Consider the following 25,395-nt stretch of genomic DNA (forward strand, 5'->3'; position numbering starts at 1 on the left):
ACTAAACCCTTCCCTGCCTCGCTTTACCTCACCAAAATCCTCTGCCTGAACTCTTTCTCCTCCTGCTTTTTTGCCAGTCTGCCTCTCGTACTGGAAGTGAGCTGAGAAGGGAAGTTAAGGCTGCGGGAGGGAAGTTTAGCTCCCCTTTTACCCGTTCATCCCTTTCAATGCTAAAATCTGACCCTCGCAACTCTGCCTTTTACGTATGAAAGGAGCAGGCAAGCAAATGGCAACTGCCATCCTGTCTGGTGGCCTTCTCTAAGCCCTGAAACAGCCACTGTAGGGTAGTGGTTAGAGAAGGGGTCAGCAAACTTTTTCAGCAGGGGGCCGGCCCACTGTCCCTCAGACCTTGTGGGGGGCCGGACTGTATTTTGAAAAGAAGAAAAAATGAAGGAATTCCTATGGCCCACAAATAACCCAGAGGTGCATTTTAAATAAAAGGACACATTCTACTCATGTAAAAACACGCTGATTCCTGGACCGTCCACGGACCGGATTTAGAAGGTGATTGGGCCAGATTCGGCCCCCGGGCCTTAGTTTGCCTACCCATGGGTTAGGGCCCGGGTTCAAATCTCCCACCCAGCCATGAAGCCCACTGGGTGGAACCAGTCCCCATCTCTCAAGCCTAACCTACCTCATAAGACTGTTGTGAGGAGTCGAAGACTCTTGTACACCACTTTCAGCTGTTTGGGGGGAAGATACATGTAGATGTAAACAAATGCTACTGCAGTCGTACCTCGGAAGTCGAACGGAATCCGTTCTGGAAGTCCATTCGACTTCCAAAACATTCAGAAACCAAGGCACGGTTGGAAGGGTAGAGCAAGGGTTAAGCACCCATATCTTCTCCCTTGCAAATGCCAGCACAGGATTCGGGCATCTAATAAAGAGAATATTTTAAAATTGAAGACGTTTACATAGAATACGAATCCTCAGTATTTCAAACACATACTTCGGGAGAGGGAGTTACTGCATTGTGCTGACCCATACAAATTCTTGATGTAATTGCCAGATACATACTGGCTACTTTCAGATACAAAATTAAATCATATGTCAACATTATGCACAGAGGGCAGCCATAGGCCCTGGGCTTATGCACAGCTTCCTCGCCTTCTGTAAGGGGAAATCTGTAAGGGGAAATCAGGAGCTTTTACGGTCATACCTTGGTTCTCAAATGGAATCCATTCTGGAAGTCCGTTTGACTTCCAAAAACATTCGAATACCAAGGCACAGCTTCCGATTGGCTGCAAGAGCTTCCTGCAGCCAATCGGAAGCCACGGAACCTGCGCCAGACATTCAGGTTCCAAAGAATGTTCACAAACCGGAACACTCACTTCTGGATTTACGACGTTCAGGAGCCAAAACGTTCAAGTCACAAGGCGTTTGAGAACCAAGGTACGACTGTAGTTGCATTTGACCGCTAGTGAGAGCTCGCCATTGTGGCTGAACCCAGCAAACTGCGGTTTGCACTCAAACAGCAAACTAATCTCAATTGGAAGCTTCTAATTTCCTCTCCCCACGAGTGAAGGAAGGAGAGGAGGGAGAGCAAAGATTCTTGGCAGCTCATCCCCATGACAATAAACTCTGGTTTAGCATTATTTCTGAATGCAGTCACAGCATTTGGATGGGTCAGCACTGCTGTGCAACAGGTAGCGTTGGCTGTTTCTCATCAGAGACGAGTGTTCGCGTTTTGAGATATTGGGTAGCACACGTTAAAATGGCAACTTTGCTTTCTATTTTCTGCAAAACATTGCAATGGGTAGTCTGCGATATAAATGGACCTTACGTTAATTCTTGCACGGTTATATTTAGGCAATTGTCAATTACATCACCCTTTCTTTTTTAGTGTTTTTGGGGTTTGCATATTCTCCACCGCACCTTTTTGGCAAGAGTCCAGCTCCCTTGCTAGGACGAGGCCCCTCGTGCCTAGACCCGAACTCAAGCCCCCCTCCTCCTCCCATCATGCACGGCTCCAGCCAGTGCGTCTACATGATTCATAAATTTGGAAAGCGGCCGGAGGGATTATCTGCACCAGCCTCCTCCGAAAGCAGGATTCCCTAAACTTAAGCCATAACCACTTAGAGATCCCCCTCCAAACATGCTTTTTATTAGCTCTTTTCCTTTTAATGGCTTTAATTCTTTCTCGTGTGCTAGGCATCGGTTAGATTCCTGGTTTGGTTTTGTTTTCTAAAGGATGCATATGCTGCCCCTTCAGTGGAGCTTCCAAGGCGGTTTACAAGCACCAAAACAAAATACATAGAAGCGTAGAATTGGAAGGGACCCGAGGGTCATCTAGTCCAACCCCCTGCAATGCAGGAATCACAACTAAAGAATCCCTGAAAAAATGGCTTTCCAACCTCTACTTTAAAACATCCAATGAATAAGAGTCTGCCACCTTCTGTTCCACTGACAAATTGCTTTTAATGTCAGAAAGTCCTTCCTAACGTTGAGTCGGAATCTCCTTCCTTGTAATCTGAATGGTTTGGGTCCTACCCTCCAGAGCAGGAGAAAACAAGCTTGCTCCAGAATTCCAGGTGACAGCCCTTCAGATGATCTGAAGATGGTTGTCATTTCACCTCTCGATCTTCTCTTCTCCAACTCCCTCAACTGTTCCTCCGTAAGGCTATGTTTCCAGAACCCTGATAATCTTGGTTGCCCTCCTCTGCACATGTTCCAGCTTGCCAATACCCTTCTTAAATTGTGGTGCCCAGAACTGGACACAGTATTCCAGGTGTGGTCTGACCAAGGCAGAATAGAGTGGGACTATTGTTTGATCGTGGGAAGCGGGTGGCGCTGTGGGTAAAAGCCTCAGCGCCTAGGGCTTGCCGATCGAAAGGTCGGCGGTTCAAATCCCCGTGGCGGGGTGCGCTCCCGTCGTTCGGTCCCAGCGCCTGCCAACCTAGCAGTTCGAAAGCACCCCTGGGTGCAAGTAGATAAATAGGGACCGCTTACTAGCGGGAAGGTAAACGGCGTTCCGTGTGCGGCTCTGGCTCGCCAGAGCAGCGATGTCACGCTGGCCACGTGACCCGGAAGTGTCTCCAGACAGCGCTGGCCCCCGGCCTCTTGAGTGAGATGGGCGCACAACCCTAGAGTCTGTCAAGACTGGCCCGTACGGGCAGGGGTACCTTTACCTTTACCTATTGTTTGATCTGGACACTATACTCCTGTTGACGTAGCCTAGAATAGCATTAGCTTCTTTTGCTGCTGCATCACACTGTTGACTCGCGTTAAGTTTGTGGTCTACAGTGGTACCTCGGGTTACATACGCTTCAGGTTACATATGCTTCAGGTTACACACTCCGCTAACCCAGAAATAGTGCTTCAGGTTAAGAACTTTGCTTCAGGATGAGAACAGAAATCGTGCTCCGGCGGCGTGGCGGCAGCAGGAGGCCCCATTAGCTAAAGTGGTGCTTCAGGTTAAGAACAGTGTCAGGTTAAGAACGGACCTCCAGAACGAATTAAGTACTTAACCCGAGGTACCACTGTACTACGGCTCCTAGATCCTTTTCACATGTAGTGCTGTCAACCCATCCTGTATTTGTGCATCTGGTAATTCCCGCCAAAATACAGAACTTTACTTTTGACCCTATCAAAATTCAGATTTCTCCAATCTGGGTAGTTACCAAGAGGGCAAACTTTTAGAATAGATTTTTTAAAAAACACTGAAGAGCATTATGCTCTTTAATTGTGCCAGATCAACGGAACTTCAGAAAGATGCATAAATCTCTTACAACTATACCCATGCCAAAAGGCGCAAAGCCCTCTTAGTAAAAAAGGACACATCCATTGTGGGAATCATCTTAAAACAGGGGAGGAAAATGTGACAATGAATGAATAGCCTTTTAATAATTATACAGTGGTACCTCGGGTTACATACGCTTCAGGTTACAGACGCTTCAAGTTACAGTCCTCTAACCCAGAAATAGTGCTTCAGGTTAAGAACTTTGCTTCAGGATGAGAACAGAAATTGTGCTCTGGCGGCGCGGCAACAGCAGGAGGCCTCATTAGCTAAACTGTTAAAAACAGTTTCAGGTTAAGTATGGACCTCTGGAACGAATTAAGTACTTAACCCGAGGTACCACTGTAGTTTCAAGGGGGGGGAGGAATCTACCTCTGGCTCAAAGGTTAGGTGCTGGGGAACTCAGGCCCCCAGACTACAGTGCTGCCCATACTTCACCCGAAAGCAAATCCTGAAAACTGGTTTTTAAGCAAATAGAGTGAAAAGGGCTGGGAGGGGAGTGAACACCGAAAAACCACCATTTCATGTTTCTTAAGTTTAACATTGTTTCCTTGACTATACAGTAACTGGAAGTTTTGGGGCCAGGCACACTGAACAAATCAACTACAGTGGTACCTCGGGTTACAAACGCTTCAGGTTACAGATGCTTCAGGTTACAGACTCCGCTAACCCAGAAATAGTACCTTGGGTTAAGAACTTTGCTTCAGGATGAGAACAGAAATTGTGCTCCAGCGGCAGCAGCAGGAGGCCCCATTAGCTAAAGTGGTGCTTCAGGTTAAGAACATTTCCAGGTTAAGAACGGACTTCCGGAACGAATTAAGTTCTTAACCAGAGGTACCACTGTACTTGCTTGTTGCCCCCATGACTATCATTTTTCTACAGCGCCTCTCCACAGCATTTTTACTAAGCAAAAAGTACTTTACAGTCTCCTTACTAAATTTTACTCCAACCACGTAAGATTGTGAGACAAGACACAATGTGAGTAAGGTGTCCTTTTTCTGCAGTCTTCAGGCCAACATTCCACAGGTGCAGTAGTTCCTCACACAAGCATGCAGCAATGGGGGAAGCTGCACCTGAATTTCTGCCCGTTACACAGTCCTTAAGGGCACAGGACCCCGGCCAAAGAGTGGAGAGAGAAAAAGATGGTGTATTCCCATGACATTGCCTCCAACTACTCAGGGAAGACTCACTGAAATTAAGGAAGATGTTTTAGGCATATCTAGTAGCTTCAGTCACAGGTGGTGCTGTGGGTTAAACCACAGAGCCTAGGACTTGCCAATCAGAAGGTCAGCAGTTCGAATCCCCGTGACAGGGTGAGCTCCTGTTGCTCGGTCCCTGCTCCTGCCCACCTAGCAGTTCAAAAGCACGTCAAAGTGCAAGTAGATAAATAGGTACCACTCTGGTGGGAAGGTAAACGGCGTTTCCGTGCGCTCCTCTGGGTCGCCAGAAGCGGCTTAGTCATGCTGGCCACATGACCCAGAAGCTGTACACCGGCTCCCTCGGCCAATAAAGCGAGATGAGCGCCACAACCCCAGAGTCGGCCACGACTGGACCTAATGGTCAGGGGTCCCTTTACCTTTAGTAACTTCAGTAGGTCTACTCTGAGTAGGACTAGCATGGAATACCACCCTTTATGCCAAAATGAACGTCCTCTGATAATAAAAATGAGATGGGGTGGGTGGGAGAAGAGAGAATTCTGGGGCCTTTCGCTGAAAATCAAGCGTTGCTTGGAGAGAGGGTGAGATTCATCAAGCCCTTTTCTGTTGTGAAAATATCCTTTGGCATATTCAGAGGTAGATTGCCTCTGAAACTGGAGGTTCTATCTTGCCATCAGTTGACCGGTGTCTTTCCTTTTCCAGATCCAGACACAGTCCACCTCTCTGAATAGGCCGAAGAAGACAAACGGCAGAACTGGATGCAACCTGTGATTTCCCAAGACGCCAAACAAGTCCCATCTCTTTCTTTAAAATGGCCCCAAAAAACAACCCAGCAATATCCCTTGCAGACCAAACCCACAGCATGTGACGAAGCCCAACCCACGCACAGCACAACAGCTGTAGTAATGAAAAGAATGCCACATGGCATGAGGAGGTGCGAAGGAGGGCACAGCAGCCCCTGGGTATTTAACTGCATCGCAGAAGAAAGAATCTCAGCAAGCGAAGGTGGTCATGCAGGGGTTAGGAGAAAAGGAGGGGGAGACTGCCTTTACTCTTTACTCTTCAGGGCACAGCAACCCGCCCAGCTGATAACCTGGTACCACAACTGGCCAGGGATGATAGGAGTCGTGTTTGGCAGCAACACCCAGAGGGCTACAAATTCAACCTTCCCTTTTCTGAGGGAAATTCTGAGCTGTCAACCTTCCTTTTTCTGAGGGAAATTCTGAGCTGTCAACCTTCCCTTTTCTGAGGGAAATTCTGAGCTGTCAACCTTCCCTTTTCTGAGGGAAATTCCCTTATTCCAGCACCGTTTCCCACTGCTATCCCGGATTGTTAGATATCCCGTAGACTGTCCCAGTGACGGGTGAGGCTACTGATCCCTTATTTTCAAGGCTGCTGATCCCTTTTTTCCAAATATGAAAGTTGACAGCTATGTACAAATTCCCCAGCCCAGCCCAGAACTATGAACTGTCTTAGCAAATCTAAGAAAAGACCGCTAACAGGCCAGCACACCGGTCAAAGCAGCAACGCTATCCAGGAAGCTACTTTAGCCTGGCATTGCTCCGCTCTGACTGGCAGCAGCTGTCCAAGGGTCTCTGGCAGAGAAAGGTCTTTCCCATCACCTGCTAGCCTAAGATGCGAGGCTTTGAGCCTACGACTTTCCAAATGTACAGTGGTACCTCGGGTTACAGACATTTCAGGTTACAGACACTTCAGGATACAGACTCTGCTAACCCAGAAATAGTACCTCAGGTTAAGAACTTTGCTTCAGGATGAGAACAGAAATTGTGCTCCGGTGGCACGGCAGCAGCAGGAGGCCCCATTAGCTAAAGTGGTACCTCAGGTTAAGAACAGTTTCAGGTTAAGAACGGACCTCCGGAATGAATTAAGTTCTTAACCTGAGGTACCACTGTATTTTGCAGATGGCCTGAGCTTTATTGGGGCAGGGAGGGACTGTGTTCAGCTGATGATTGTGTCCAGGGTAATATAATAACCAGCATGCTGTCCTCAGGCCAAAGCCCTCTCAAATTACACTGAGCCTCAGTTTCCTCCCCAAGAACATGAGGATTGCCGTGCTAGGTCAAGTCAAGAGTCCACTAATCTCAAATGTTTTATCAGCTGACAGTGGTCAGCCAGATGGGAAGGTCACACGCAGGGCTCCATGAGGATATCCTTCCCATTCCTTAAAAAATAAAATCCTTAACATCTGGTGGCCAGAGGTAGACCATCTCAGAACATGGAGGATGGTTTTTTGTGATCCTTCACAGGTGCATTCTTTAAAAGCTATTTAGACCGCAACCCTATTCTCATTTAGCTCAGAGTAATTCCCACTGAACTCAAATAGTTCACAGAGCGGCAACCCGAAAATGGGCATTTTCCACCATCACCCTTTGGCCATATGAGAAGCAACATCCATCAGTTGTTTCCAAACATCTTGTACAGACATCTTGTTCTGCCCAGGCTTTTGCTGACTATTACTGAATGTTTTTTTTAAAAATCTCTTTTTCAGGATGCTGCTTTCCTCCTTTTAGGTTTGTTATCTCTTGTTTTCATTATACTGATTTATTGGGTGGTTTCCAAGTAGCACATTCCATTAGCACAAGGACTTCCGCCTTTGCAACAGAGCTCCCCACCCTTCTTCGTAAATCTGTTCTGGGGTTCACCCACCCTCTGGAGCAGATTTGGGGGGTCATGGGATGTACACGGGGAGAAGAGTGGGGTGGGAGTTCCATTACACAAGTGAAAATCCTTGTGTTGATGGGACAAGAAGTTAGCTCAATGGTACCCATTGCATTTATGTTGGGTTTCTCTGTGCCGCTTAGAGATCTTTTAAATGCTAAGTGATTTAGAAATGCTAATAAGCAAACAAATACAGTCATACCTTGGAAGTCGAACGGAATCTGTTCCGGAAGTCCATTCGACTCCCAAAACATTCGAAAACCAAAGCGCAGCTTCCGATTGGCTGCAGGAAGCTCCTGCAGCCAATCGGAAGCCACGGAAGACCTGTAGGGCATTCCGCTTCCAAAAGAACATTCGAAAACCGGAACAGTCACTTCCGGGTTTCGATCGTTCGGGAGCCAAAACGTTCGAGAACTAGGCTGTTCGACTTCCAAGGTACAACTGTAGTTCTGCATCGAGATGTATAGGACTCCAGAGTTAATATGGTAGTTGCCACCATTTGTGGGAAGTGACTATAGGGGCATTCTCGTCTCCTACAAAGCTTTCTTTTCTTTTCTTTTTAAAGGCTTGCTCCTTGCTCTTTTATATTGCGAAGATTCTCGATTACGCCAACCTACGCTCACTTATCTAGAAACATAAATCTACTGAGCACAAAAACAAAGGATCAAGTTGCTTATTTTGCTCTTCCAGATCATGGAGAGCCGCATACCGAAGCCATCCTACTGCCTGCCTTCCCTCTGGGCCCCACTCCCAAGCTTGTCTTCTTAACCGTGTTAAGGACTAGAAACTTGCATTGCAAGCCACTTAAAGAGTCTCAGTTCTGCAGCAGAAAAACTGCAGCAGCACAGAACTGCTTGTGTTCAAACCTGAATCTTTCCTGAAGCAACCACACACCGACGGGGGATAAGCTTGCCCTAAGGGTCGATTAATGTGCCCCGACAGACATGAGAATATTGGGTTGTCAGAGAACGTTCTTAATGGCCTTTTGCTGTGTTCATCATTTTACACTGCCCCAGACAACTTCACCTCAGCTCCCTACAGGATTCCATCTAAGAGACTGCTGATTCAGCCACCGTATCCCGCAAGGAGTGATTATTGGCAGAGGCGCCTGAACGTGTGGAGTGCTCCATCAATGATATGTTGCCTTTATTAACATGTCAGCTTAGTTAACTATTGAATATTACAGTTACAGAGAAAGATATGCCATAACGGTGCAGCAGGGAGCAAACCGCCCAGGAATGCTAGAAATCTTGCTGCCTTGTCCTCTACCTTTCTTCTTGGGCAATTTCCCCCTCCTTTCATGTTCCCAATCTCCCCATGGTCCAGATGCAGATTGTTAACTCCTTGGGGCAGGGGTCTTTTCACTTTGATTAAATAACAAACAATAACAATACTGACGGTGAATCAAAAAGGCTGCGGCAAAGGGAGATACGGAAAGCGGCAGCTGTTCCACTGTTTCTGCTGAGAGACAAGCGCCAACATCTCCTCAGCTCCAGCAGATCAATTATAATTACAGTGGTACCTCAGGTTAAGTACTTAATTTGTTCCAGAGGTCTGTTCTTAACCTGAAACTGTTCTTAACCTGAAGCACCACTTTAGCTAATGGGGCCTTCCCGCTGCCGCCGGAGCACAATTTCTGTTCTCATCCTGAAGCAAAGTTCTTAACCCGAGTTACTATTTCTGGGTTAGCGGAGTCTGTAACCTGAAGCGTCTGTAACCTGAAGCGTCTGTAACCCAAGGTACCACTGTACTAGCTTAACTGGTGGTTGTGTTTGCTTGTTTTCCTTTTCCCTCCCCATCCCCGTTTCCTTTTGTGTCGTGCCTTTTAGATTCTGAGGGCATAGACTGTCTTCTTTGTTGCTCTGGGAGTCTTTTTTGACTGGACATATGAGAATTTAATGTGTGGGTAGACCAAAAAAGAATGTTTGCAAACGAGTATTTACAGGTGCAATTGTCAGGGAACTGGGATCGGCCACATCTCTCTACTAATGAGTGTGCATGTGAGAGTCAGCTGGTCAGAGAGCATTGCTAATGCCATTCCGCCTTGTTTGTTTACACATGTAGCGTGCGGCCTTTGACAAATTGCAGCCTCAGCTACTTATCTGCAAAATCTCCCTAAACAGAAACCAGAACTGAAGGCTCCACCGCTGGTGTGATCACGAAACAAGAGCCGGGAGGATTATCACGAATAGCGAGCTCACTCTCCAAGCGCTGGTCCTTATGTAGCCAAAAACAGCTCCATCCTAAGCACAAAAGAAAGAGATCCGCAAGCTTGCAGAAGCCCCTAGATTTGCAAAAGTACACCGAAATCTACAGGAAGTTGGGGAGAGAAGGAATAAAAGGCAAGGAGGCCCCCAAAACAGTCCGATGCAAACTGAGCATGCTCAGTGGACACAGAACACTGAGTGGCTGCTGGACGAGGTACAGGAAATGGAGATAAATGGAGTGTCCTGGAAATGGGCACTTGCGGTTAGATGGAACCCTGAACAGGAAGCACATGACACTGCAACGTTTTCTTCCCCGTCCCGCTTATTTATTCCTAGCCTCCTCGAACCCAGAGTTATCTGGGAATTCTAATAAACCAAAAAAACCAGTGTTCGGAAAGCTTCCGTCCGCCATCTTGATTCAAAATGTTCCCCAACCGTATCCAAGCACAGAAGCAAACCCGCTCCTCGTTCTTAGGAGCCATTGTGCAAAACACGGTTAAGATGTTTTTAAAAGGGTCGTTCCTACAAATAGCAAACAAGCAACTTTCCAAAACATATAGAAGATGGTGATTATGAATATTATTATATTCTGCCTTTCTTGGAAGGAGTTCAGGGCAAGGTGCTTCGCTCCAACCACTTTTATCCTCCCAATAAGCCTGTGGGGTACGCTATCTAGAGACAGACTGACTGACTCATGGCCTCTCAGTGAACCTCCTAGCTTAGTGGGAATTTCAGCCTGAGGCCTTGTCTGTGGAATGATCTCCAAACTGAAGGCCTAACTTTAGATTCTACTATTTATTTACTTATTTATTTTGTTTGTCACTCTTCTTAGAAGGCAACTCAAAGCAACTTGCACCAAAATAAGTTAAAAAGCAACAATTAAACCTAAAAACACGATGATTCAAATAAAAGACTGAAAACAAAGTTAACAACAACAACAACAGGAAGAAGAAGAAGAAGGAGGAGGAGGAGGAGGAGGAGGAGGAGGAGGAGCCAGGACTACAGATCCCATCCCATGAAAAGAAGCCAGAGTGCTACTCTCCAAATGAAGGGCCAAAAGCTCAGAAGAAAAATACACTAGGTTAAAAACACACCAACTCACAAACACACACACCCCTTTTCCACTGGTTGTCTAAGAAGCTGATGGGTTAAAGTCATTTCTGGGATGTTGTTAATTATGTACCTCATGAGACTTATTTTAAGCTTTCTGTTTTATGATATACAGTGGTACCTTGGGTTAAGAACTTAATTCGTTCCAGAGATCCGTTCTTAACCTGAAACTGTTCTTAACCTGAGGTACCACTTTAGCTAATGGGGCCTCTTGCTGCTGCCATGCAATTTCTGTTCTCATCCTGAGGTAAAGTTCTTAACCCGAGGTACTATTTCTGGGTTAGCGGAGTCTGTAACCCAAAGTGTTTGTCACGTGAGGTGTTTGTAACCCGAGGTACCACTGTATTCTCCACCCAGAGTGGCTGGGGAAACCCAGCCAGATGGGTAGAGTATAAATGATAAAGTTTTATTTATTTATTTTATTGATGATGATGATGATGATGATGATGATGATGGACTGCCTGGTGACCACCTCTGGGGAAGGGCAGTCCAGATATAGATATACCGTATTTTTTGCTCTAGAAGACTCACTTTTTCCCTCCTAAAAAGTAAGGGGAAATGTGTGTGCGTCTTATGGAGCGAATGCAGGCTGCACGGCTATCACAGAAGCCAGAACAGCAAGAGGGATTGCTGCTTTCTGGCTTCTGGGATTCAGAATTTTTTTTCTTCTTGTTTTCCTCCTCCAAAAACTAGGTGCGTCTTGTGGTCTGGTGCGTCTTATAGAGCGAAAAATACGGTAGATACAGTGGTACCTCAGGTTACATACTCTTCAGGTTACAGACTCCGCTAACCCAGAAATAGTGCTTCGGGTTAAGAACTTTGCTTCAGGATGAGAACAGAAATCGGGCTCCGGCAGCGCAGCAGCAGCAGGAGGCCCCATTAGCTAAAGTGGTGCTTCAGGTTAAGAACAGTTTCAGGTTAAGAAAGGACCTCCAGAACAAATTAAGTACTTAACCTGAGGTACCACTGTATAGAGAGAGAGAGAGAGAGAGAGAGAGAGAGAGAGAGAGAGAGAGATAGAGATATATGGAAAACCACCACAAAACAATCAGCAGCAGCACACTTAGTATGCATTGGGTTGTTTCCACCCCCTCCACCCCTTCAAAATAAAGATTTATTGTACTTCTACAAACCTCAGGGTTCCCCCGGGTCTCCAACTGACGCCCCCTTTGCGCTTGGGTGGTGTCGTTTTGGCTGTGCAAGCCATGGCCCTCACTGGCTGGTGTCATTCAGACAGGTAAGGTGGGACGCTGGGAGCCCACACAGGATGTGCAGCTGCAGCCAATGGCAGGCTGAGCCAAGGAACCCTGGCTTTGCCCCAATCCTCCTCCCTGCTGAGGTCCAGAGGGAGGAAGAAGCTGGCAGGCAGTTTCATTCACCCCCTTGGATGTAGGTGACGCGGACTTAAAGAGGACTTGAGGTTGGTGGGACAGTGACCCGTTTGACCTCCACCAGCCTGAACACTGGATGCAGATTGCCAGAGGGAACTTGCGCACACAGAAAAGACACTGCAACGAATTTCAGTTACTGGGAAGCAACACTTGTGGCAGCGCTGTTGCCCCCTTGCCCTATGTTGCATCCTTTCCCAAAGGCATCCAACTGTCCAGTGCAAGAACCATTGGGGGACAGAGCCTGATACAGCAAGGAACGCACAAAGCTTCTATTGAGTCTGACCAGCTTAGTGTTGTCTACTCTGACTGGCAGAAGCTCCCCAGGATCTCCCCAGCCCTGCCGGAAGTGTCGGAAATTGAACTCGCAACCTTGAGCCAAGAAAGTGCTCTGCGATGGATCCCCAACCCTTCTCTGAGATTCTTGTCATTTGGCTACTTAAATACTGTTTGCAACACGGACGTGTCCCCTTTTACCCGAAATCAATCCATCTCAAAGAATGACCGCTCTCTGCTTCTGCACACACAGAGCCAACTAAGTTTTACCCTGAAATGAATGCACCCAAAGTTGCTCTTCACTATTCATATTATTCATGTTACTTCCCTGCCAATAGCTTCAGATTTATGCTAAACGCCAAATGGCACCTTAAACCTAGGTTAGGATCGCCACCACAGAATGTCTAAGCACCATCTTCTTTCCGCATGAAATTGCCAGTATTAGCATTCATTTTATTTCTATAGCGCTTTATGTTTTAAAGACAAAATCTCAAAGCAGTTTACAACACATTAAAAGCATCAAATGAAACCACCCAGAATAAAACAAATTCAAGTTTCCAAGGAAATATTTCAGATCCTTCTCTAAGTGACATTTTGCTTTCCCCATATTTATTTACCTGCTTAATTTATATAGTTGCCCATAGTGGAAGTACTCTAGGAAGCCAGTGTCGTGTAGTGGTTAGAGTGTCAAACTAGGACCTGGAAGGGTGACCTCAGACAGGTGAACTAATGCCAGTGTACTGGAAGAAGCAAAGATCACCAGTGTCGAAGCAATCATTCTTCAACATCAACTTCGTTGGACTGGTCATGTTGTGGGGATGCCTGATTATCGTCTTCCAAAGCAACTACAGTGGTACCTCGGGTTACATACGCTTCAGGTTACAGACGCTTCACTCTGCTAACCCAGAAATAGTACCTCGGGTTAAGAACTTTGCTTCAGGATGAGAACAGAAATCGAGCAGCGGCGGCACAGCAGCAGCGGGAGGCCCCATTAGCTAAAGTGGTGCTTCAGGTTAAGAACAGTTTCAGGTTAAGAACAGACCTCCAGAACGAATTAAGTACTTAACCCGAGGTACCACTGTATTCCGAACTTAAAAATGGAAAGCGTAATACTGGTTGTCAACAAAAGAGGTTTAAAGACTGTCTCAAGGCAAATCTAAAAAACTGTAGTATAAACACTGACAACTGGGAAACACTTGCCTGCGAGCACTCCAGTTGGAGAACAGCCTTTACCAAAGGTGCCGTGGGCTTTGAAGACACTCGAACTCAGAACGCAAGGGGAAAACGTGCTAAGAGGAAGGCACGCTTGGCAAATCCACACTGTGATCAACTCCCGCCCGGAAACCAATGTCCCCACTGTGGAAGGACATGTGGATCCAGAATTGGCCTCCACAGTCACTTACGAACTCATTGTTAAAACCGTGTTTATGGAAGACAATCTTACTCGGCTACGAGTGATCGCCAAAGAAAGAAGAAGAGAGTGTCAAACTAGGACCCAGGAGGGTGACCTCAGTGGGCGACCTTGGTCCCGTCACAGCCTCTTAACCTACCTCAAGGGGTCGTTTTAGGGATTAACCAAGATTTGGGGGGGGGGGTTGACTCATGTACTCCTTGGAGAAAAAGGTGGAATATAAACTAAACTACTCTGCTTGCCTGCTTAAGAAAACTGGAGGGACCAGCCAGATGGAGATGCCCGTTGCCAGCCTGGCATCCACAGATCTCCATGCAGTTGCAATTGGCCCCGTGCCACTTGCAAAACGTGCCTGGCGAATTTCGAACACTGAGTATGACAAACGTTGGATACAAGCCAATATCCCCACTGGTGGTTTGAACCCCCTTTTGAGCCATGTGGGCTCCTGGCTCCTGCTGCTGCTGCTGCCTCATTAAACATGGTGATTACAGGACAAGGTGATTTAAAAACATCAGCAATCTGCCTTGTTGTGACGAACCCCAACCCTGTTAATAAAAATACTAATGCTTGTCTGTATGCACAGTGCTCTTCCTAAGCACTCAAGAGTGCTCTCCCTGAATAATCACCATAATAAATCTCTAGCATTGCAACCCTGGTGCATTATAGTAATAGTCTTGATTTCTAAACTTAAGTCCACGGTTGCTGTTATTAAAACGCCAAGGAATAATCTGTCGCTGTTAGAATCCTGGCATTTCTCGGATGCCCAAACCTAAAGAGAGCCACTTCTTTTCCCCTGCGTGGAACCAGAGAGAAAGGTTAAGAGCTGTTCATCCATCGGCAAGCAGCAGGGAAGCTCAAAACCCACCTGCCTTTCGAAAAGCAGCTGGCGTCACGGCTGAAAAATGGGAAATGAAAGGCAACTTTGCACATGCTGGAGTTTCAGGCCCCTGGCCCATAAAGCCTCTTGGTCAGAAAAGCCAGATGAAAGGGGTGGGGAAGAGGGAAATCAATCAAAGGGTGGAATCTGATCTCGGTTTTTACAAGATGCACATTGTGGGAAACACAGATCAGAAATGACACCACGTCTCAGATAATAGGTACTGGGCAGGGGGTGTTTGGAAACCTGTTTTCCCCTAATCCCAGGAAAACGGGGGCGGGGGGGCGGGGAAAAGAGAACCTAGCTGGGGTTGCCTTGGGATGTTTCACAGGTAATAAAATAATAATAATAATAATAATAATAATAATAATAATAATAATAATAATAATGAACCCTTCCATACAGAAAGCAGTCACATCCACAAACTAGTGTGCAATCTCTGAATCATCTGTGGTTAGATGTAAATATATATCTGTACATTATTGCCAGCAGCGATTTCAGTATGTATTACTACATTTCTCTCCCACCTTTTCTTCAAGGCTGCGAACGTGGTTCTCCTCGCTCCATGTCATCCGTAACAACAACCCTGTGAGGTAGGTGGACTCAAACCCTGGCTCCCCAAGTCCAAGACCAACACTCTAACCACTCCAACACACCGGCTCTCTTTGTGCAAATCCCCCAACGACATGAACAGGTGCAGCCCAGAGCCTAGTCCCACACTCTAACCACTACACCACACTGCCGACTCTCTTCCGAAAGAGCTCAAGAGCAGTGTACAACTGAAGGCGGGGGAACATATTATACATGTGCGAGTCACTGCGCATTCAGCGGTGCACACAATTGCGGGTAGGACGAGTTGGGTTGCATGCTAATTGCCACACAAAAGCGCAGCCCATTCGCGATGTCTGCCGCAGCCCTTAACGGTGAGGGAAAGGCACTCTGCCCATGGTCAGGGACACTCTCTTCTTCGCACGTTCCAAGGGTTAAACCGGACGCCGAGGAGCTTCTGTTGCTAAGAGATGGGGAGCCCCAACGCAGCCTAAGCTCAAGACTCCAGAGGACACCCCGCTACGCCCCGAATCCACTTCTCTTGACACGTATGTATACAAAGCAAGCAGGCGGCAGGTGATAATGGCTTGAAGCCAAGCCCAGACCAGGAACTGGGAAGAAGCCCCCGTTTGTTTTCATTGCTTTATGGACTCCTCCTGCCTCGCCCGGGTTCGTCTCACTTTCAACGCTGGCTCAAGGTTACAAAAGGAAGGAAAAGGAAAAGGCGCACGGGAGTGGAGAGGTTGGGGGGGGGTTACCTTTTCTGGGTTCTCCTCGTCAAACTCAAACAGTGCTTAAATCCAGCCAGTTACAGAACCGGGTAAAATGCGGCGGAAAGAAAAGAGAGAATTAACTCCGCCAAGACAGAAAGATAGAAATTCCACCTCCGGAGCTCACTTGGCAAGAGGAATAATCCAGCCGGGAACCAGGGCGCAGAGAGAAGGCGCGTCTGCCGTGCGCAAAAGCGCGAGCCGGAGCCGAGCCGCCTTGCAACTGGCGAGGGAAAAGAGTCCTGCTCCGAAGTTGCACAGCCAGTTGCTCCCGGCTGATCTCATCCAGCCCGATTTGCATAGCTCGCTCTCTCTCTCTTCCCCTCCCCGCCTTGGCCGTCCTTGGCGGGGCGGGGACTCGGCTGCTGCCCGCGGCCGGCTGGCGCAGGAGGCGTTGCAACGCGCGCGCTTCCCTCCCTCCTTCTCTCCCTCCTCTTTCCTTTCCTTTCTTTTACACCCACCTCTCCAGCCCGGCCCCCTCTCGCTTCGCATCGCCAGCGCGCCAGCCTCTCTGAAATTAACTCACGCCTTTTTTGCTCAGCTGTTGGCCAGTTTCTTTCTTTCTCTCTCTCTCCCAAGAGAGGCCCCCCTCGCCTAGTTTGGTGGCGCTTGGATTGCGCCTGCAAGAGAGGAGAGGGAGAGAGAAGGGGGGTGCAGGCAGCGGCGGCTCCTCCTGGGCTGCTGTACCCCAAGGCGAAGCTGAGCTCCGAAAGTCGCCGGGCAAAGGTCTCTCCTCCCTCCGGCTTTTTGTCTGGACAGAAAAGGGCAACCTGGGAAGGATCTCTCTGTGGTTTCTTTGTGAGAGATAAGATAAAGCCAAGGGTTCTTAAAGCGCCACTTCTCCAGCCTGCTCAGGAGGGAGAGGAAAGTTTCTCTGCAGCAATCAGTGTTCCAGATCTTTTTCTTTTATTGTAGCTGTTTGCTATGCCATGGCATGCGTGGCGCTGTAAAAAATAATAATAATAAAATACAATAGGCTGGAGATGCTTTTATAGAATTGTAGAGTCGGAAGGGATCCCCCAGGGTCCTGTAGCCCAACCCTCTATTATGCAGAAATAAATCTAGAATTTGAGACGGTGGGAAACGGAGGAAGAAAATGAAAACACGGGCAGAGATAAACAGTGGGAGAATACATGTATGTGTGTGGTTGTTTAAACTACAGGTGATTTGTTGTGGGATCATTATTTAGTAATGTGTAATGAACTTGGTATAATAGAATGATAGTTATTTCCTTTGAGTAAACAACACTGTCCTTCCTCCAAGGAGCTTAGGCTACCCCAATTTTATCCTCACAACAATCTTTCAAGGCAGGCTAGGCTGAGGGAGGGGACACGGGTGGCGCTGTGGTCTAAACCACAGAGCCTAGGGCTTGCCAATCAGGCAGTTCGAATCCCCGCAACGGGGTGAGCTCCCATTGCTCAGTCCCTGCTCCTGCCAACCTAGCAGTTCGAAAGCACGCCAAAGTGCAAGTAAATAAATAGGTACCACTGTGGCAGGAAGGTAAACGGCATTTCCTTGCACTGCTCTGGTTTGCCAGAAGCGGCTTAGTCATGCTGGCCACATGACCCGGAAGCTGTACGCCGGCTCCCTCGGCCTATAGAGCAAGATGAGCACCGCAACTCCAGAGTCGTCCGCGACTGGACCTAATGGTCAGGGGTCCCTTTACCTTTTTAGGCTGAGGGAGAGTGGCAGCTCAAGGTCACTCATCAAGATCCTGAAGAACTGTGACACCACAGCGGCTCTCGCTTTCTAACATGGCACAACAGTGCACAGAGGTGGCACTTACCAGCCTCCCCCCCCCCAAAAAAAAATTATTCAAGTTGGTACCCCTGAAAGTGTGGGGTAAGTTTAAAGAGGGAGGGGGAACAGCAGGTATCAGCAGCGAACCTTGCTGGTGGGTCAGGAGAGGAACCCACAAGTGCCCACAGGTGCCTCATCCTTGCACAGCTGGTTTGCAACCTGATCTAAGGTAGGTTGCAATAGGTAGGTTTCACTGTGCAAATATACAGAGGAGGAGGAGGAAGAAGAAGAAGACGAAGAAGGTCCCCAAGTGGATCACAGTAGGTTGGATCTGGAAAAGTGAAGATTACTGAGCAGGGAAGAGTGAGAAGAGTTCTCAATATCACACCACCAGGATTTGTTTTGAGAAAGCTATGTGACACTATAGAGGCTATCCAAGGTATTTGATAGTGTCCACAACTTTCCTGGACATTGCAGTGGCGTGTGTGTTTGTGAATCATGCCATTATCAAACCCAGGATTTCCTGGCTTCAGGAATGACTTAGATCCTGCCTCTGTGCTGCCTGTGGGCTTTCCACAACACACCTCCTCTCTCCGGACTGGAAATTACAGAATTGCTGAGAGTGAAAGCTAAGCAGGCACAAGGGCAGAGCGTGTTAATAGAAAACCTTTTCCCAGCAGCAAAGGTTTCCCCTTTGATTATGGACAAGCCAGAATGAGAAACTGATTAATACACGTAGACATGACTTATTTCATTTTATGTAGGGGGGGGGGACATTTTGCAGAACTTAGGAGCCAGCCAGGTTTTCCAAGGAAAAGCTGCGGAGGAGACCCAAATGCCAGGGCATGTAAGGTTCCTGCTCTTAATTGGTGGGTGCTGATCTCCTCCCTCTCTTCACCTCCATATTCTCACATATTATGACCAGATGGGTAGCTGCGTGCATCTGTTACAACAAAACACACACACACACACACACACACCAGAGGAGAGAGAGGGAGAAAGGGCTGTGGCGTCTTAAAAACGAACAGATTTATTGTGACAGATGCTTTCGCACATCAGATGAAGTGGGATCTAGTCTACAAACGTTTATGCCTTAATAAATCTGTAAGTCTATAAGGTGCCACAGAACTTTCTCCCCTGTGCGCGGTTGCAATTAAGTCACATCTAGCCCTAGCACTGAGAGAGGTTCTACAGATGTGGCCCAAGAAGCCCTGGTTCAAATTAGGGAAGAGGGTTTTAAAAATCTATCACTCTATGGGTGCTTCCATGGGTGCTGAATGAGCATGCATCCTGATTAGTTGGCAGAGATGTTGGCTGCAGCAGGCAATGCATTCCTTGGCATTTCTTGGAGGCAGAAACTGCTGCCCCTGCAGATCCTGCTGCCCGAGGCGGTCGCCTGACCTTGCCTCATGGGTAGGCTGGCCCTGAAGACCAGTATACATTGGGGGGAATAGAACCCTTTGGCTCACGATTTGGATAGCCATAATAGAGAGATCCTCATAATGCAGCGAGAGATACCCAAATGCCCTTGACTGCACCACTGCTATCTGACCTTGACATAAGAACATGAGAAGAGCTTTCTGAATCAGGCCAGAGACCCATCTAGTTCAGCATCCTGTGAGAAGCCAGCAAGCTGGGCCTGAGCCCAAGAGTCGTCTTCCCCTCTGGCATTCAGAAACTAGGACTTCCATATGTCCAGATTTCTCCGGACATTACTGGGATTTCAAAGGTGCAATTGACGTCCAGGGTAATTTCTGAAAGGCGGTGCTTTGTCTTGGATCTTAGAGGTAAGTCAATCGATGAAACACAGATGGAGGGGGGATTTTTGTAAAAACAATTTTCAGGGTGTCCTCGTTTTTACTTTTTGATACAGTGGTACCTCGGGTTAAGTACTTAATTCGTTCCGGAGGTCCGTTCTTAACCTGAAACTGTTCTGAACCTGAGGTACCACTTTAGCTAATGCGGCCTCCCGCTGCCGCTGCGCCACTACCGCACGATTTCTGTTCTCATCCTGAAGCAAAGTTCTTAACCCAAGGTACTATTTCTGGGTTAGTGGAGTCTGTAACCTGAAGCGTCTGTAAGCCGAGGTACCACTGTATTTGGGAATCCTGCAGAAGCTCACTGCCTCTAACGTAACCATCATGGCTGTTAGTCATCGATAGCCTTTGCCTCCATGATGTTGTCTAATCTTCTCTTAAGAACTTATGAAGAGCCTGACATACAGATGATCTCAGTAAGAGGGACCAACAGAATGACTTACTATGGCACAAGGCCTCCCTAATGGGAATTGAGGTAGTCTTATTTTGCTCGCTGGATGCTTTTACTGCTTTTTTTTTTTACCGCTGACTATTTATTGCATTTCATGACGACTTGAGATGTATGATCTATTGATTATTTTTACGATTCTGTTTGCATGGTTTTATGCTGCCAGTTGCTTTGAGAGCTCTTATGGGGCGGAAAGGGAGGTTTCTTCCAGGACGCTCCAGGAATTTCTAGTAGGGAATGCTAGTACAGTGGTACCTCGGGTTAAGAACTTAATTTGTTCCGGAGGTCCGTTCTTAACCTGAAACTGTTCTTAACCTGAGGTACCACTTTAGCTAATGGGGCCTCCCGCTGCCGCCGCGAAATTTCTGTTCTCATCCTGAGGCAAAGTTCTTAACCTGAGGTACTATTTCTGGGTTAGTGGAGTCTGTAACCTGAGGTACCACTGTACCGCATAAAGGCAGGGAGCAGTTTGTGTCTCCGAATACCCAGTAACTCTTTGCTGTTTGCTGTCCACTTCAAAGCCTGCCCCAATGTGCGCAGAGTTCAGAGCACTCAGGACACTTCCATAGAACCGGTTTATCTGAGGATTCACCCTGATCTCTTTGCACAAAGTTTGCAGGAGCTTAGACGGCACTGGTTATTTACTGGACATTTGCCGTGACAGCTTTGCAGGGAGGTTATAGGATGATGTTTCGAGCAATTGCCATCCCATGCTTTCTAGTAATAATAATTATGGAATCATAGGACTGTAGAGCTGGAAAGGACCCTGGGGGTCATCTAGTGCAACTGCCTGCAATGCAGGAATATGCAGCTGTCCCATACAGGGATCGAACCTGCAACCTTGGAGTTATCAGCACCAATTCTAACTAACTGAGCTATCCAGCCCGTCTGATTGGGTTGCCCCAGCCATTCTGCGCAGCTTCCAACAGAATTGACAAAAACACACCAGAACATCAAGTATTAAAAACTTCTGGTGCATTTTGCCATTACTTTCTCTATTGCAAAAAGTTCAATTTGGGGGGCAGAGCACCCAAAATCCACTTTAATTGCACTGCCTGAAGTTGCATCTGGTTGGCTACTGTGCAAACAGGATGCTGGTCTAAATGGTGCCTGATTCAGCCAGCTCTCCTTACGTGCTTTTGCTGGTATGCTTGGGTAAATTCCCCAAGATTTGGGTAAGACGAAGTGAGCAGTTAGCGTTTCAGCAAGGTCTGTGCTTTTCTCTGCCGCTCAGCTACTCTTAAATTAAAGAGCAGGCGAGAGACAGGTCCTGTCTGCACAGATCTCCTGTGTCATGTCTAATTTGGCCCTTAAAAAACCGGAAAAGATTCGGAGGAGAGCAACATAGATGATTGCTGGTTTGGAATGCATGATTAACGCCGGAGGAAAAGCTGAAGGAACGGGGCAGGTGTAGCCCCACGTGAAGGAGGATTAAGGAGAACATGGGCAGTGATTTTCCAAGAATCAGAAAGACTGTTGTAAACAAGAAGACGACCACGACCTTGAGGGATGGGTCAAGAAGCAAGGCAAGGGTTTTCTGTGCAGGCGGGCAGGTTCAGGTTGGGCAACATCAAGAATCACAAGGACACAGAAAAAGGGCCCTTCCAAACCAGGGGTTCTCTTCGCGGCTGCATTTTGCCACATTTCATCATCATCATCATCAATTTATTTATACCCTGCCCATCTGGTTGAGTTTCCCCCAGCCACTCTCGACGGCTCCCAACAGGATGTTAAAAACACAATAAAAGATCAAACATTAAAAACTTCCTTAAACAGGGCTGCCTTCAGATGTCTTCTAAAAGATTTGTTTGTTTCCCTGACATCTGATGGGAGGGCGTTCCACAGGGCGGGCGCCACTACCGAGAAGGCCCTCTGCCTAGTTCCCTGTAACCTCACTTCTCGCAATAAGGGGAGCTGGACCTCAGTGATGCAATAACAGTGCATTAGGCTGAAGCATATATGCTTTGTTCTGTTTTGTTCTGCAGTTCTTCTCCAGTGTTACCACATTATTGCTTGAAGGGGAGGGGGACATTTTTGCATATTGTATGTTGCTGGAAACCAAAGGAAGGGAGAGTTGCTCTTCATTTCAGTCCCGTATTAGGCAGCGTGATCTCAGCTTTCCCATTTAACTCAGTGCCATACTGTAAGCCGCCCAGAGTGGCTGGGGAAACCCAGTCAGATGGGTGGGATATTATTATTATTATTATTATTATTATTATTATTATTATTATTTTATTATTATTCCAGCTGGTGCTGAGACCTCCTGCTAGTGTTCTTCAGTCTTCCTCCACCACCAAACAGCATTTAGGTGCTGGCAGCTCACCAGGGAAGGCTCCATGGGCTGAATCAGGTCCACGGACCACTAATACAGCCCTTACCTCCTAGTGGTAGCAGCAAGAAAACACCTTTGCCAAGCTAAGTATGGTTCCAAATTGGATGGGAGACTGCGTGCTGAGATTCCTGCATTGCAATTGGTTGGACTACACTGGACTAGATGATCACCCATGGCTTCCCCCAAAGCATCATGGGAACTGTACTTTGTTAAGCAGGGGCGGAGGAAGGGGGTGCAGGGGTGTGGGTCGCCCCGGGTGTCACCACTGAGGGGGGTGACAAAATGCCAAGTGGCACTCACCGCAGGGCCTGCAGCGTGCCCGAGCCACGCGTCTCTCTGCGCTGCCCAAATGGTCTACCCGGTGCCCTCCCCCCAGTTGTAGGGCGGCTGAGTGGAAGGAGGCAGGCAGACTCTGGAGGCCCCACGGTGCGCCCCGCCCTCACGCTGCCCCTGGGCGCGCCACCCCAGGCAACCCTCCTTCACTGTTGTTAAGGGTACTGAGAGTTGCTTGGAGACACCTATTCCCTCACAGAGCTGCAATTACCAGAGTGTTTTATGGAATCATAGAATTGTATAGTTGGAAGGGACCACAAGAGTTCATCTCGTCCAACCCCCTGCAATGCAGGAATCTTTTGCCCAACGTGGGAATCGAACCCACAACCCTGAGATCAAAAGTCTCACGCTCTACTGACTGAGCTATCAATCCCTCTTCCCAGGGAACTCTGGGAACTGTAGTTCTCTCCCAACAATTCTCTGTGCCCTTAACAAACTATAGTTCCCAGGAAGCCACGACTGTTTAAAGTGGTATCATACCGCTTTAAACGTATAGTGCAGATGGAACCAGAGTCTCATATGCACTACCATCTGCAGCTAAGACCAGTTTTGCGTTTGTCATAATTTAAATTGGAGAAAAGAGCTGGTGCAAAGGGTTAACCGAATTCTTCTTCCACATTAGAGCCCTGATCCAGCCTGCCCTCCCCACTGGGATGCTTTTAAACAAAGGCAAAACCTGCGCCGGTGATGCAATCCTGGATCTGCCATGTGACACGTCTAGGAATGACCTTCGAATAATAGGCTCTCAAGGAGAGATTTTGAGCTCCTCCAGGTGCTTTTCAGATTGCCTGCCTGCCTGCCACCCAGGCACTGGCTGCTGCAGGCCCGGGCAGGTAAAACATCAACCCTAAAGAGCTTGCTTAATAGCGGCAAAGGCTTGAGCAGGGCAGGTCTAGACGTCTCCTGCTGGATTAGCTGAAATGACTCAGAGAGCAGCTGGGAGGGGAGAGGGAGACACAAGGAAGCTGGAATTTCATGTGGGTTACGCAGCGGGTTGGGGGGGGGGAGGCAGGGAGGCGGAACCCCCCTGGGTTCCCAAGGGTGGAATCCAGCAAGTGGGAGAAGGCCAGGGTGACTCTCTTTCTGGGCCTGAATATTCAAGGAAGAGCGTGGGGTCAGCCGTGGAAGGTAGCTGACGGGTTTTCTGAGAGGGGAGTTGGAGCCCAGCTGGGGCAACACAGCCCCTTGGGGCTGGGGAGAGGAGATGGAGCTATCTGCCTGTCTACACACATAGTTCAGGGAGGTAGCATGGGATTCTGGAAGCAGGATTCTCCCCTTCTCTGGGAGGAGGCGGCGAACGGAATGTGCCGGCCCTGTCACGAGGCAAGTGGAAGAGGCTGCCTCAAGCCATGTTTCTTAGGAAGGGCCGTAGCTCAGTGACTGAGCGCTCACTTTGCAGGCAGGGGGTTCAAAGTTCAGTTCCCGGCACCTCCGGGCCGGACTGGGAGAGACACACACCCCTGGAATCCTGGAGAGCCTCTGAGCTACATGGACCAGCACTGAATCGGCATAATGTTCTGAAGCATTTCTCTGTGACATGTTAGTTTAAGGGAAGGGCTGTAGCTCAGTGGCAAAGTGGGAATCCAGAGCAGTAATAAAGCACACAGCACCAGTGAACTCTTTCTTCCAGGGAAGAAGGTCAACTCAGGAGGCCAGGCCTAGTGGGCACAGCAACTTGTCCTGGTAGAACTTGCCCCTATGAGGCAGTTGCCGGGACTGAAGGTCCCTGCCCTCCCACAACTGCCTAAGGCTCCTGCTGTCCTGGGGCCTTCCCAAGCAATCTGAGACTACGCCGGTGCGTCTGTCTTTGCTCCAGCCTGCTTCACACCTCTACTGGTTCTGGGAGGCCAGTGGGGATGGGAGCAGGTCACAGCAGGAGGGGGAGACCGCCTGGCTTCTTCAGCAGCCTGACTCATCTCTCTTTGCCCCTCTCCTCTCCAGCTGCCACTTCTGGACTGCTCTCCACCACTACCTCTTCCTGCTCACTAAGCCTCTTTCAGCTTCTGACTCCTCCTCCTCCCCCCAGTCTTCTTCTTCTACTCCCTCTGATCGCTCGTCATCCCCAGCCCCAATCTCCTGGCTCTGAGTCTTCTTCCCTTGGGGTTTGCCCAACTGTGCCTCCCACTGCTCCTCTGCCCCCAGCCAGTCTATGACAAGAGGGTTTCCTATCTGAAACCCTGGAGAACTGCTGCGAGTCAGCATAGAGAGAGCACTGGGGTTTATGGTCCAGTGCCCTGACTTGATAGAACGCAGCTTCCTATGTCGGATGCCATTAAGGACAGCAGAGTGTGTTTCAAATATAGCTCTGGGCCACACAGAGAACAGGTCGTCCTCTTGCACAGCAAGACACACTGGAAAGGGCAGGAGCTGCACGAGAGCACATGGTGTGAGTGGCACTTTGTGAGTAGGAGTAATAATAATCATAATAATTTATTATTTGTACCCCGCCCATCTGGCTGGGTTTCCCCAACCACTCTGGGCGGCTTCCACAGAGACCAAAAATGCACTAAAACGTCACACATTAAAAACTTCCCTGAACAGGGCTGCCTTAAGATGTCTTCTGAA

The 25,395-nt window shown here is 48.2% G+C and overlaps 1 protein-coding gene across 3 annotated transcripts in view; it reads right to left on the bottom strand.

Moving 5' to 3' along the window:
- The window catches only part of DDR1 (discoidin domain receptor tyrosine kinase 1), a 65,050-nt gene extending 48,511 nt beyond the window's left edge, over positions 1 to 16,539 (bottom strand). The window contains exon 1 of one of the 3 annotated variants that reach the window (XM_028719768.2): positions 16,288 to 16,539. The gene's annotated coding sequence lies outside the window, so the exon portion shown is untranslated. Of the gene's footprint in view, positions 1 to 16,148 lie in introns of all 3 variants that reach the window. The other 2 variants (XM_028719766.2, XM_028719769.2) reach the window with 2 other exon arrangements.
- Between the last annotated feature and the right edge of the window lie 8,856 nt (positions 16,540 to 25,395).

This window comes from Podarcis muralis, chromosome 2 (genome assembly GCF_964188315.1).
Source record: "Podarcis muralis chromosome 2, rPodMur119.hap1.1, whole genome shotgun sequence".
Taxonomy (NCBI): Eukaryota; Metazoa; Chordata; class Lepidosauria; order Squamata; family Lacertidae; genus Podarcis; species Podarcis muralis.